Genomic DNA, 13,110 nt, shown 5'->3' on the forward strand with positions numbered 1-13,110 from the left:
GAGACAAATAGAAAGCAAATATCAAAATGCTAGTTTCAAACTTGAGAATACAAAGTATCAAGAATTACATTACTAGCAAAAGGACAAAACCGATGTCAAGGAACAGGCACAAATTGTCAAACTGAACACAAAAAATAAGATCCGACCACATGCAGGCTTAGGAAAAAATCACATTAAAAATAAAGGCAAAATATATTGAAAGGGATGGAAAAAGCCAAATCATGCTAACAATTTTTTTAAAGCAGAAGTGGTTACATTAATATCTGACAAGGTAAATTTAGAGCAAAGAATATCACTGCTCATAATCAAGGCCATTTCATATTAACGGAGCAGGGATTCATCATATGTTACATTTTGTACATAATATCCTTATAACAAATTTTTTGCGAATGTGTACACACCCGGTGCGTGCACACACAGATGCAAACACACTTCAAGAGAAAGAGAAGACATGAAAAACACCTGCAAGCACGTTGACTTCATCTACATTTACGAGTCACGTCATCCCACAAAACAGCATGACATTACCTTCGAGGGCATATGGAATAGTCAGAATGATCTGGTGGAGGAGAGGAGTCAAGAAGGCGGGAGAGAAGAAAGGAGAGAAGGAAGGGAAATAAAATTTTCCCTGGCCTGTCTCTTAAAATTGAATTTCGCATTTGAAGTATCTACTGATGTTTTCATTTGTATGATCTCATATCTAATTTCAACCCTAGTTAAAAACATTTTAAATCTCTCCCTACACATAAATACATATATACACACCGTTCCTACTCTAACCTCCAAGCCCAATGATCAATCTTTTTGCCACAGATCTGAGTCTCCCAGTAAGCTACTGTCTAATTTTCCTGACCTCAAAGTCAGTTTAGATTCCTTTCACCTTCTTATTTGATATTAAGTTATTTAAATTCTAGTCACTTAATGTTTTTCTTTGCTTCCTGTTCTTCTCTTGCATCTCTTGGTAATGACTTTGTCTAACATAGATTCCTTATCATCTCTAATTACTACACAAGGAGGAAGTCATTCCCAGCCTCCAATCATGCCTTCTAATCTGCTCTGCAACATATTCCCTCTACATTCTTTCTCTCAGCCTCCTATTTGAAAACCTGACCTGTCTGCTCATTTCTGTTAGGGCCCTTGGCTGGAGATCTGACTCCTCTACAACATACCCTAATTGACTTTTCCAAACCTGCCTCTCAATACTTACTGACATAATCCCTTTATTTCAGCCAGAAGGCTCTTCTCATTATTCAATACATCTTCTTAGATCTTACCCCTAAGCCTAAGCGCATACCATTTTCCTGACTTTATGCTCCTTCAGTCCTGCAATTTCATCCACTTCTCAGTTTCCATCATGGCAGCATAGACAATTTGAGAAATTCAAATCTCTGGTCACCTTCAAATCATGATCAACTAGTCTTTCATAGGAGATGATTTAACATGAAAAATGTCCTTTTTTGTTTAGAACTTCTTTTGATGAAGATTTTATTAGAATAGCGTATGCTTTTTACTAGTAATAAAATCTGCATATACATTACCTGGTTAACAGTGATAGATGATATAATTTTGTAGAAAAATCCAGGCTTCAAACAGTATTCAGTGTTTAAACAGATGTTATATCATATTTATCTGAATAACATATTGGGTGGCTGAGAATAACTAAAGAGGGCTTAAAGGGAAGTAAGCAATTGAGTTTAACATTTTACTCAAAGTATATTTTGTGGATAAATATTTCATCAGCTACTTCAGTATAATAAACAGTTTCCATATTTGGCAATAATTATTTAAATGCAAAAAATTTTATTCATTCATTTGGTTAAAATATCTCTGCTCTTTCACAGTTAAAAATCATCCTTCACATGGATCCCACTTTGTTGAGTGGCACACATTCTGAACGATGCTTCAGTACACTGTAAGCCTTAACAATGCAATGCGATCTATTAGAAAACATTGGACCAACTCAAAGTAAAACTTTCTCTGGCAGTTTTAACAGTTTCAATGTTTGTTTCTGTCTAGAGAGCAATGAGATATCTAGGAAGTCTAGGCAGAGTCCTTAAAACTTATACTCATTATTCAAGGATAGAATTAACAGTAAAATTGGGATTGCATCAGCATGCACTGAATGGGGAGAGGAAGAAAAGGCAGGTCTTTCAGTAACAAACGATGTATCTTTTTGGTAGCCATTTGGTGGTTTGATTCTTTGGCTATTTACAAATAATGCTGCAACAAACAAACATGTCTTTATATCATTTTGCACAATGTACAACCACATATGTAGACTATATTCACAGAAGCAGAATTGCTTGATCAAAAGTAGGTGTGTTTAAAAATTTGATAGATATTGCTACATCTAAGATTACAGGACTTGTACTAATTTACACTTTCGCCACTAACGTATTAATCCCTAATGGCTTTACCAAGAGTGCATTACCAAACTGAGGAATATTTACAAATCTGAGGAGTGAATAATGGCATCTCAGTGTAGCTTTAATTTGCATAATTTTTATCATAAAAGGGGTTGCATATCACTCCCAACGATGAAGTTAATCCTCTTTTTTCTGTTGGTGCCCTGGACACCTACTTAGAAAATCAGCCCTGGATCAGGGTCTGGTCCAATTCAATTTCTCTTTTCTTTCATTTGTTGCTATTATTCTAAATAGCACTCTCTGGTTCTGATTTGTGATTTCCATTTCTACGGTTTTCTCCTTTTGGCTTAGTGCTTTGTTGACTAACTAGACTATAAATATCCTTACCGGGGGACTTTACCACAAATCAGTCTTTCACAAAAGAAAGTAAATAAATCCATTGGCATATTTTCTAATACGATCTATACATGTGAAAAGCCAAGACCATCAGGCTTATACCTGGAGAGAAGATGGAAATAGAGCACAGAAAATATGCTTGATTGCCCCCAGAGAAGTTTCTACCCAAGAAATGACATGAAATCTCTCTCTCAGTTCCCACTCTCTCTCTCTCTTTTTTTTTTTTTTTCTTTTTAAGGCCACACCTTCGGCATATGGACGTTCCCAGGCTAGGGGTCCAATTGGAGCTGAAGCTGCTGGCCTACCCCACAGCTCACAGTAATGTGGGATCCTCAACCCACTGAACATGGCCAGGGATTGAACCCAGACCCTCATGGATACTAGTTGGGTTCATTACCGCTGGGCCACAGCAGGAACTCACTCCCTCTCTTTCTCGGTTCTCTTTTTCACTCTCTTTCTCTTTCTCCCTCCTTCCTTCTAACTCACTCTGCACGCTATCGCACACAAAATTAGAAAACATAGAGACAATAACTGAGGCTCTCACTTGAATGTAGCCTTTCCTGGGCAGCAAATTTAATGTAAGAAGAGGAGAAAATGAAGCGACATTATAATCTACAGTTTTGTAACCAAATTATTTTGGTGTGTGAACTGTGTCATGGTTATTATCATGCAATCGAATATCCTAGTTTCATATTTATTTATCAATAATTCCTGGCTGGAGTTCCCATAGTGGCTCAGCGGAAACGAATCTGACTAGTGTCCATGAGGAGACAGGTTCGATCCCTGGCCTCGCTCAGTGGGTTAAGGATCCGGTGTTGCCGTGAGCTGTGGTGTAGGTCGCAGAAGCGGCTCGGATCCTGCATCACTGTGGCTGTGACATAGGCCATCAGCTACAGCTCTGATTCGACCCTTAGCCTGGGAACCTCCATATGCCAGGAGTGAGGCCTTAAAAAGACAAAGCAAAACAAAATCATTCCTGGCTGAGAGCCACGTAATATATAACAAACTGTTTCTATTCTGCCCCAATAGTTGTTCAAATTGAATTGTGAACAAAGGGAATTTTTCTCTAAGAAACACATTCTTACCTTTTCTGTCTGGTTGTCACACGGTCAATATTTAGGTAATAGAAATCTTCCCACAAGCAGTATTATGACTTTTTCAGACCTTTTCTGATCTATACAAATATTTCACAATTTGATTTCACTAATGGGTTTTGTAAATCGGTAGGAAACAAGAAGCATCTTATTCCCATTTTCAATGGTAAATTTTATCTACACAGTAAAGATAACCTGTCGGTCATGATGTTATGCATTGGTCCATCTGGTAATTCACAGCTTTCATCACAGACCCTGCCAGAACATCAAAATCCCAATATCAGAGAATAGAACACACCTTTTTGAGATGCTTAAAACTTTGAATGTCAGCATTTATAAACGAAGAATGCAAATCTGTAAATCATAAATATGTGATTTTCTGAAACCCCTTAGTGCCCTGAGCCTGAGTTAGGTATGTGTTGAGTACTTTAGCCAAGGTTTGGTATACAAAGGGGAAAAGTAGGGATATTGCATCCTTTATTTGTATTTAATCCAGTTCCTTCCCTAACTCCTAGCATGTATTTTAAGTAATCAGTCCAGAGAAATATTTTCCTCGGCAAGTTATGCCATCCTCCTGCTCCCTTCCTAATTTTGAAACGGCAAGGATTGCTGTCAGCCTAGCCTTCCTTTCTAAAGGCAAATAGCCTTTGATGTAGTTTGCAAACTCACCCTGAAGTAAAGAACAGGTTCCTTATCACCAGGGGGTGGCACAAGGACAGAATGAGGATCCCCTCTCAGCCCAGGACTCCTTTCTCTCTCCACAGCATGCTGTTTGATTCTTTCATACGCTCTTATCGAAATTTCATATAATTGATATTTATGTACTTAATAACCCTCCCGAGGTATGCTTTTGAAGAAAAGCCTTGTTTGTTCCCCTCAGAATACCTGGTACCTGTTCCTTTCTAATTTATAAGTAATGAACAAATCTGTGCTTATCTGAATTAAATAGTTAACGTGTCTCTAGGCTACTGGTTTTCCACTGAGTAGTGAGCAACATGACGATGCATATATAAATTTATACCTACCTTCGGAGTTCCTGTCATGGCTCAGCGGTTAACGAACCCTAATAGTATCCATGAGGATGCACGTTCAATCCCTGGCCTTGCTGAGTGGGTTTAGGATCTGGCGTTGCTCTGAGCTGTGGTGTAGTTCACAGACACAGCTTGGATCTGGCGTTTCTGTGGCTGTGGTGTAGGCTGGCAGCTACAGCTCCATTTCGACCCTAGCCTGGGAACTTCCAAATGCTGCAGGTGCAGCCCTAAAAAAAACAAAAAAGCAAAAAATAAAAAAATTTACATCAACATTCACATTTCATTCATTACGTAAGAGTTATAATGAAATTTTATATTTGCCTATAATTTAATGTTAACCTTTTAAAGTATATGTTATGTGTTTTATAATACATATAATGTTTATTTTGATAGAACATGTACATTGTTTATAAATAGATAAATGCATAGGTGTTTGAAGTGTGCACCCAGATTTTTTAATTGCGGTGATTACAAAATCATAAAATATTTGTAAACCACTGTCCTAGAATATAATATACAATGAAAGTGATGAGTTGAGTCTCAAAAAAAAGAACAGTTTTGTGAGAACATTTCAAGTAACATTTGGGTTGTTAAGTCTCCTTCATTCTTTTTTCCTGGAATGATAAAAAGTCTTGGATCTGAAATTCGAAAGGAAAGGAATATTCTCTTTCCAATTCCATGTAATTTTAATCTCTTTTTTCTAATTGCAGCCTTCTCTTTTCTCATTAAGGAATTACACATGAAGAAGAAATGGCGATAAGACATTTAGCAGACAGGTGGGGATACTCACAAGAAAGTCCACTCAAGCTGCTAAATGTAGCACCAAGGTAGGGGAAACTCTGGAGAGAGAAAGTCAGATTGTGTAAAAATCTGGATTTATTCCACGTGCTCGTATCGTGAAGTGGCCTTGAGAAAGTCTTTGTCTCTAAACTTCTCTTTCCTAAACTGAAATGAACAACAGAAACATATCCTGTGAACATTGCAGAATGAGTCTGATGAGTATGTAAGAAGTGAATATATAAGGCACAAGGCAAGCTACTTTTTTTCTTTATACTTTGTCATAGTATTTGGAATTATCATGAAAATAATAAAGAATAGGAGTTCCCGTCGTGGCTCAGCAGTTAAATCCGACTAGGAACCATGAGGTTGCGGGTTCGATCCCTGGCCTTGTTCAGTGGGTTGAGGATCCGGTGTTGCCGTGAGCTGTGGTGTAGGTTGCAGACTCGGCTCGGATCCGGTGTTGCTGTGGCTCTGGAGTAGGCCGGTGGCTACAGCTCCGATTAGACCCCTAGCCTGGGAACCTCCATATGCCGCGGGTGTGGCCCTAAAGAGACAAAAGGGACAAAAAAAAAAAAAGTGTTGTCTGACAACCCCCTCTCCCATCCTCCTCAACCCCTAGCAACTACTGACACTTTTATTATCTCCACACTTCTTTCTTTTCCAGAATGTCTTAGAGTTGGAATTATATAGTATGTAGCCTTCTCAGATTTGCTTCTTTTACTTAATAATAAGCACTGCTGAGTTTAAGTAATGTGTTGCTAGGATTTTACTTTCCTTCATGTCTTTTCATGGCTTAATAGCTCATTTCTTTTTAGTGCTGAATAATATTCCACAGACGGGATATGACACAGTTTATCCATTCACCTACTGAAGGACATCTTGGTTGCTTCCAAGTTTTGGCAACTATGAATAAAGCTGTATAAACATCTGTGTGCAGGCTGTGGTGAGGACATAAATTTCTACTCCTTTGGATAAATACCAAGAGTGATATATGATTGTTGGATCATATGGTAAGAATACATTTTTTTTTTTTTTGGAAGAGGACATCAAACTGCCCCCCACAGTGTGCCCTGAGGAGAATTCAGAATAGAAACCTGATACTGATCCTGGATACTTAAGATGCATACCAAAGGAATAATTTTAATGCAGACTCTTGCATCTTCCCACAAAGAGAAAAGCACTAAAATCATTAACTTGAGATGTTTCTTCATGAGTATCAGTAATCTTGTGTTGTTAAACTACTTTTTTTTTTTTAACAAAAACTTCTATATATCTTGGCTTCTCCCTTCCCTCTTTGGATGAGTTTCTCAGAAATGAGAGGCTGCCTTCCTGGTTATAAGGCTATAGTCCTCAGTAATGTCCCCGAACAAAAATATGTCCACTTTTAGGTTGTACTTTTTTTCAGTTGACAAGTGCATGGCATGTAGTTGGCATTCAATTCTTGTTCATTCCCATTTCTAAACAATCACTAAGTCCTTCCAATGTAGCTATTTCACACTCTAAAATTAAGTTGCTTAGGTCATTCCTGCTTCCTTTGGTCAGATGATTTCCATTTCAAGCTTGGTTACAACAGTAGACTTCATTTCCTGCACCAGTTTTTTCCTAAATTCACCATATTATAAGCAGAATGATCTTTCTAAAATGCCTTACAAAAACATGTGTCCTCTTCCTATATAATCATTTAATGGCTAAACTTTGCCACACCAGTTTTGGAAAAAAAACCCAGGTTACTCATGTACTGCTCAAAAGTTTATTTTCCTTTTATAACTTACTCATGTTTTATTCAACAAATATACTGAACTACATGTTGTTCTTCAAACAAACCACTTTATTTCTCTGCTTTGAGCCTGAGATGCCCTCATTTTCCAAGTAAGACAAAAAGACTAAAAAAAAAAAAAAATTTCTTCATGTAACCTCTAAATCAGCTTCCAAAAGAGAGTTAATCACTTCTTTCTTCCAAATCCTTTCCCTCCACAGATATCTATTTTAACCACCATGTTGAATCACAACGGCTTGTCTGTTTTGTTTCTAAACAATAGAATTCGTTAGGGTTTGGAAATGAATTATACATATATGTAATTATATATTTTATATATATATATAATTCTTGAAACATAATAAGCAGAGCGTAAATGTTAGTTGTTGTTGTTTCCTATCTGTAACAAAAGAAGGATACCTAGCAGACAGGAGGGACACGTTAATATGTTAAACACATGTTTCTATGCATGCATGAATCCGTAAAGGGTGAATAAGCTAACATATGAAATTAGGCACTAAAAAAAAGAAAAAGCTATACCAGATGGTAACAAATATTTCACTTCGTCATTGAGAATCTCAGAGGCAATATCAATGTCGACATGTACTTATGAGAATCTTCCTTCTTTTTCAGAGTTAATGTTGAGAATGTCTTTCCTTTAATCAATGTCTAGAGTTGGAAGGGCCTGTGATGAAACTTAGAGGAGCAATGTTTGTTATATTGATGTAACACTAAAATTTTGTTGAGAAGAGTTGTCAGTTAAATATAAATAAGTGCAGGAGAGACGAAAACTGTTTTTCTTCAATCTTTCTCAATCCTCATTTGGGACTCCTCTAACAAAAGATAGATTAACAAGGTAAAAGCAAACGAAAGTTTAGTAACATCCATAACTCATGTATACCTGAGAGCTATCCAAGGAAAGAAATGAGTAACCCAAAGATTTGATTAGAACTTGAATTTGTATAGTATCTTAGCATAGGCACAGTAAATTCTTAGAGAAGCAAGAAGACAAAGGAAAAGATCCTGGAGTCTCTAGGGGCAGCACTTCAGGGGAAGGCAAATATGTGCCCACTGTGGGCAAACCTTAGTCAAGTGTCTTACGTAGATTCTGCTGGTGCCCTGTCCAGGCTGATGGGTCTAAGTTTTGTCTATCCTGGGAGAGAAGGGAGGAGGAACATTGAAAATATATGTCCCGCTTTCAGAGGAAGGCGAATAGGAGAAAGGGTGGGAGATTTTCACGTACCCGTTTTTTTCTCAATTTCCTCAAGCGCAAGATAATCTTTATGCCTAATTAGTATATTTTGAAGCGACATATTCTCTCAGCCTTCAAAAGAAATACACTTGACTCAGCTGAATGTAGTCAAGAAATGTTTCTGGGAGTTCCCATTGTGGGGCAGCAGAAATGAATCAGACTAGTATCCATGAGGATGCGATTTCAATCCCTGGCCTTGCTCAATGGGTTAAGGATCTGGCCTTGCCACAAGTTATGGCATAGGTCGAAGACGAGCCTCCGGATCTGGCATTACTGTGGCTGTGGTGTAGGCAGGCAGCTAGATGTAGCTCTCTTCCAACCCATAGCCTGGGAAATTTCATGTGTGGCAGGTGCGGCCCTAAAAAGCAAAAATAAAAATTAAAATAAAAGTTTCTGATAATAAAACTGCTAAAAATAAAAATAACTTCAAATACTTCAAATTCCTTTGGTACATTCATCCATATATACGAACCCAGATGCAGTTTTCTTCATGATACAGTTATTAGGTTTTTTATTTATTTATTTATTTATTTATTTATTTATTTATTTATTGTCTTTTCTGGGGCTGCGCCTGTGGCATATGGAGGTTCCCAGGCTAGGGGTCTAATTGGACTGCAGCTGCCAGCCTACACCACAGCCACAGCCACAGCAACGCGGGATCCAAGCCAAGTTTGCAACCTACACCACAGCTCACAGCAATGCAGATCCTCAATCCACTGAGCGAGGCCAGGGACTGAACCCACAACCCCGTGGTTCCTAGTCAGATTCGTTAACCACTGAGCCACGATGGAAACTCCAGGTTATTTATTTTTTAATGATATTTTGAACTTTGCAAATCCACAAGCGGATAGAATTACATTCTGTATTTGAAAATTCAGTTGTTGAATGTGAGCACAATTTAGAATTTGTAACAAACCTCTCTTTGAGGGGTCAGAATTTTTACTAAATAGAGGTGCTTGTCACTTTCTTGACTTCACATAGGTCTGTCTTTTTCTACAGTGGATATAGTTTAAAGTCTGTGTTTACAGTTTTTCAGTGAAGTTTAATACATATCCAAAACTCACTTTCTCCTCCTCATGTTTATCTTTATTTAATTTATCTAACTTTGATTTGACTTTTAATTTCCTATTTTTCAGGGCAAATTATTCACGGAAAATCAAAGTTATGGTCACATTATGTTTTCTGAAATTTCAAAAGAATTATATGTTTTCCAATTCAGAATCAAAAGGGAAGATAGAAAGGAAAATGATGCTGAAGTAGAAACCCCAAACTAGGGAGTTCCCTTCATGGCTCAGCGGTTAACCCACCTGACTAGGATCCACGAGGATGCGTGTTCGATCCCTGGCCTCGCTCAGTTGGTTAAGCATCAGGTGTAACTGTGGTGTAGGTTGCAGACTCAGCTCAGATCCCGAGTTGCTGTGGCTGTGGTGTAGGCTGGCAGCTATAGCTCCTATTCAACCCCCAGCCTGGGAAGCTCCAAAAGCAAAAGGAAAAAAAAAAAAAAGAAAAGAAAAAAGAAACCCCAAACTAAGGGAAAAATGAAAGGAGCTGGACTAATGTCCCCCTCCCCCAAAATGGGTTTAAATCTCACCTCTGATATCTGCCACTCAATGGCAGTGTTACATCAGGACATCAGGAAAATGTCAATGTTCCTCTGAGCCTTACTTTCCTTATTTTGAAAGTGAAGCCAATGGTTCAAATTTGTTGAGATTGTATATCTCATCATGGGACAACTGAGATCATAACCTAGAAACTCTGTAGGAACAGGGATTACTCACTTACTGCTATGAGTCCAACACAGCACATAAATGGCACTCAATAAATATTTATCTAATAAATAGTACATTTAGGGAGTTGCAGTGAAGGTTGGTTCATAAATTAACTGGCGCATTCGTAGGCACTCAACACTAGCACACATTTCACTCATTAATTTGAATTGATCCTTTCCTGCTTTTCACTTTTATTATTTTGTTATAAGTATTTTATCATTTGAGGGGAGTGGTATCTTGCTGAATGTGTTAACACTTTTTGAATATTACTAATTATTTTCATAGATAAGTATATTATTTTATGCTTAAAATTTATTTCTCAGTTGTCTAGATTTTAAACTGTATAAAATTCACTATATTTTAAACTGTATAAAATTCAATAGAAAAAATAAAATGCATTAACAGTAGAAGAGGAGATTTTCATGGATTTTCTTTAAAATAACTGTGCAGTGTTTCAACATAAAGCTGCTTTTATTATCTTTCTATGTCTGCAGCCCATGGGGAGCCTACAAGTCTCCAAGCAGATTATGGCTCTATGTAAACGAAGAAAAGAAAATTAAAATTGTGAGAGCTTTCCCACCCCATGAGTGGCTCTGTTTAAAGAAAAAGTAAATGGCTTTCCTTACTTGCACAGAGAAACAGGTTTAAATCAGTAGAGCTATGTAATGTGAGACATGTTTAGAAATTCAGCCACGCATAAGAAGAAAAAATGTTTCAGTGCTAAGTAGCGGCATTTGATTGACATAGCTGTCCTTCTAAAATATCTAAATGCTTCGTTTACCTTAAAGCATAGCTCAGATCACTCAAAAAGTTCAAAAACAGAGCTCGCTTTGACCTCAGTGCTCAAAAATTAGTTTTATATTCAGTTCCTTTGTTAAACATGATTATTTGCCCTCACCCTTGATTTCTCTTTTTTCAGAGGTGTAACTTATTTAAATTTGGAGAGAGTGAACTTACATCATAAGCATTTCAGGATAGAAAAGGATTAAAGTCAGTTATTGAACCAATCTCCAACATTTTCTTGACTGGGCTCCACAATAATAACTACATAAAATTTAGCATATGATTACAGACCTCTAGAGGGGGCAAACTCACTCTTTGTCAAGAAAATCCATAGCATCAATGGATACTCAAGCTTAAAGGAAGATCACACTAGACCTAGTATTTTTTTCTATATTACAGAGGGACTCTCATTTCACAAGGCAAAGTAACATCTTGATTTTTAATCTAAATTATTTGACCAGTTTTTTCAGATGATATATAATAGAAATATTGCATTCTAGGATTGCCCTAAGTCACAAAAAGAAAACTCGTTTTCATTCTGAGAATTAAGTCATGGCAAAGAATTGCCTTGTTCAACTTTAGCTGGGAAGGTAAGCATCGGGCAACTCAAATTTTTCACCGCTCTATGCATGTTTGTTAATGCTCGCTAAAGCACCATGAAGATTGATTTGGGGATTATAGATAGATATTGACTTGGACATTTTGTAAGTATAGACTCTGTAGACGCTTTAGAAAAGATGTTCTATGTCACTAACCATCAGAGAATTGCAAATCAAAAGCACAAGGAGATATCACCTTACTTCAGTCAAAATGACCATCATCTAAAAGACCACAAATAACAAAAGTCGGCAAGGATGCAGAGAAAAGGGGAGGGACCCTTGTACGCTGTTGGTGGGAATGAAAATAGGTGCAGCTATTATGGAAAATAAATGGAGGTGCCTCAAAAAACTGAAAATAATACTACCATATAATCCAGCAATTTCACTCCTGGGCATATAGTCAAAGAAATCAAAAACACTAATTTGAAAACATAAATGCACTCCAACTTTCATAGCAGCATTATTTACAATAGGAAAGATATGGAAGCAAGCTACAAGTCCATCAACAGATGAGTAGATAAATAAGATGTGATTTTATTTATATATATATGTGTGTGTGTGTGTGTGTGTGTGAGTATATATATACATTGGTAGGAGGAGGAGTAAACAATTTTTATTTTTTTGCAAATACACCAAAGAATCATGTAATGCTACAATCATTGGATGCAGTCCTAGGCCACAAGACTGTACATTCCTTTGCAACTAGTCCCGTGACAGCAGAACATTTCATTTCACTTTTATTATTTACTATGACCCCTGTATTATCTTCAAAATAAAGAACACATCATCCTTTCTCCAGTATAACTTTTGTTGTCAAATTACCACTGCTTGATGTACCTTCTTTCTGAGCTCTGATTTGCCTTTCTTGGCTGTGGCCATCACCATGTCCCCCATGCCAGCAGCAGGGAAAAGACAGGGAAAGAGAGAAATACTGTGTTATCACTTATATGTGGAATCTAAGAAATAGCAGTTCCCGTGATGGCTCAGAGAAAACGAATCTGACTAGCATCCATGAGGACGCAGGTTTGATCCCTGGCCTTGCTCAGTGGGTTAAGGATCTTGCTTTGCCATGAGCTGTGGTGTAGGTCACAGATGAGGCTTGGAACTGATGTTGCTGTGGCTGTGATATAGGCCAAGCAGCTATAGCTCTTATTTGACCCTAGCCTGGGAACCTCCATATGCCACAGGCGCAACCCTAAAAAAAGACAAAAAAATTTAAAAATAAAAAATAAATAAAAAATAAAACGAGTACATGTGCATAATAAAACAGAAAGAGATTCACAG

Source organism: Phacochoerus africanus, chromosome 10, assembly GCF_016906955.1.
Source record: "Phacochoerus africanus isolate WHEZ1 chromosome 10, ROS_Pafr_v1, whole genome shotgun sequence".
Classification (NCBI taxonomy): Eukaryota; Metazoa; Chordata; class Mammalia; order Artiodactyla; family Suidae; genus Phacochoerus; species Phacochoerus africanus.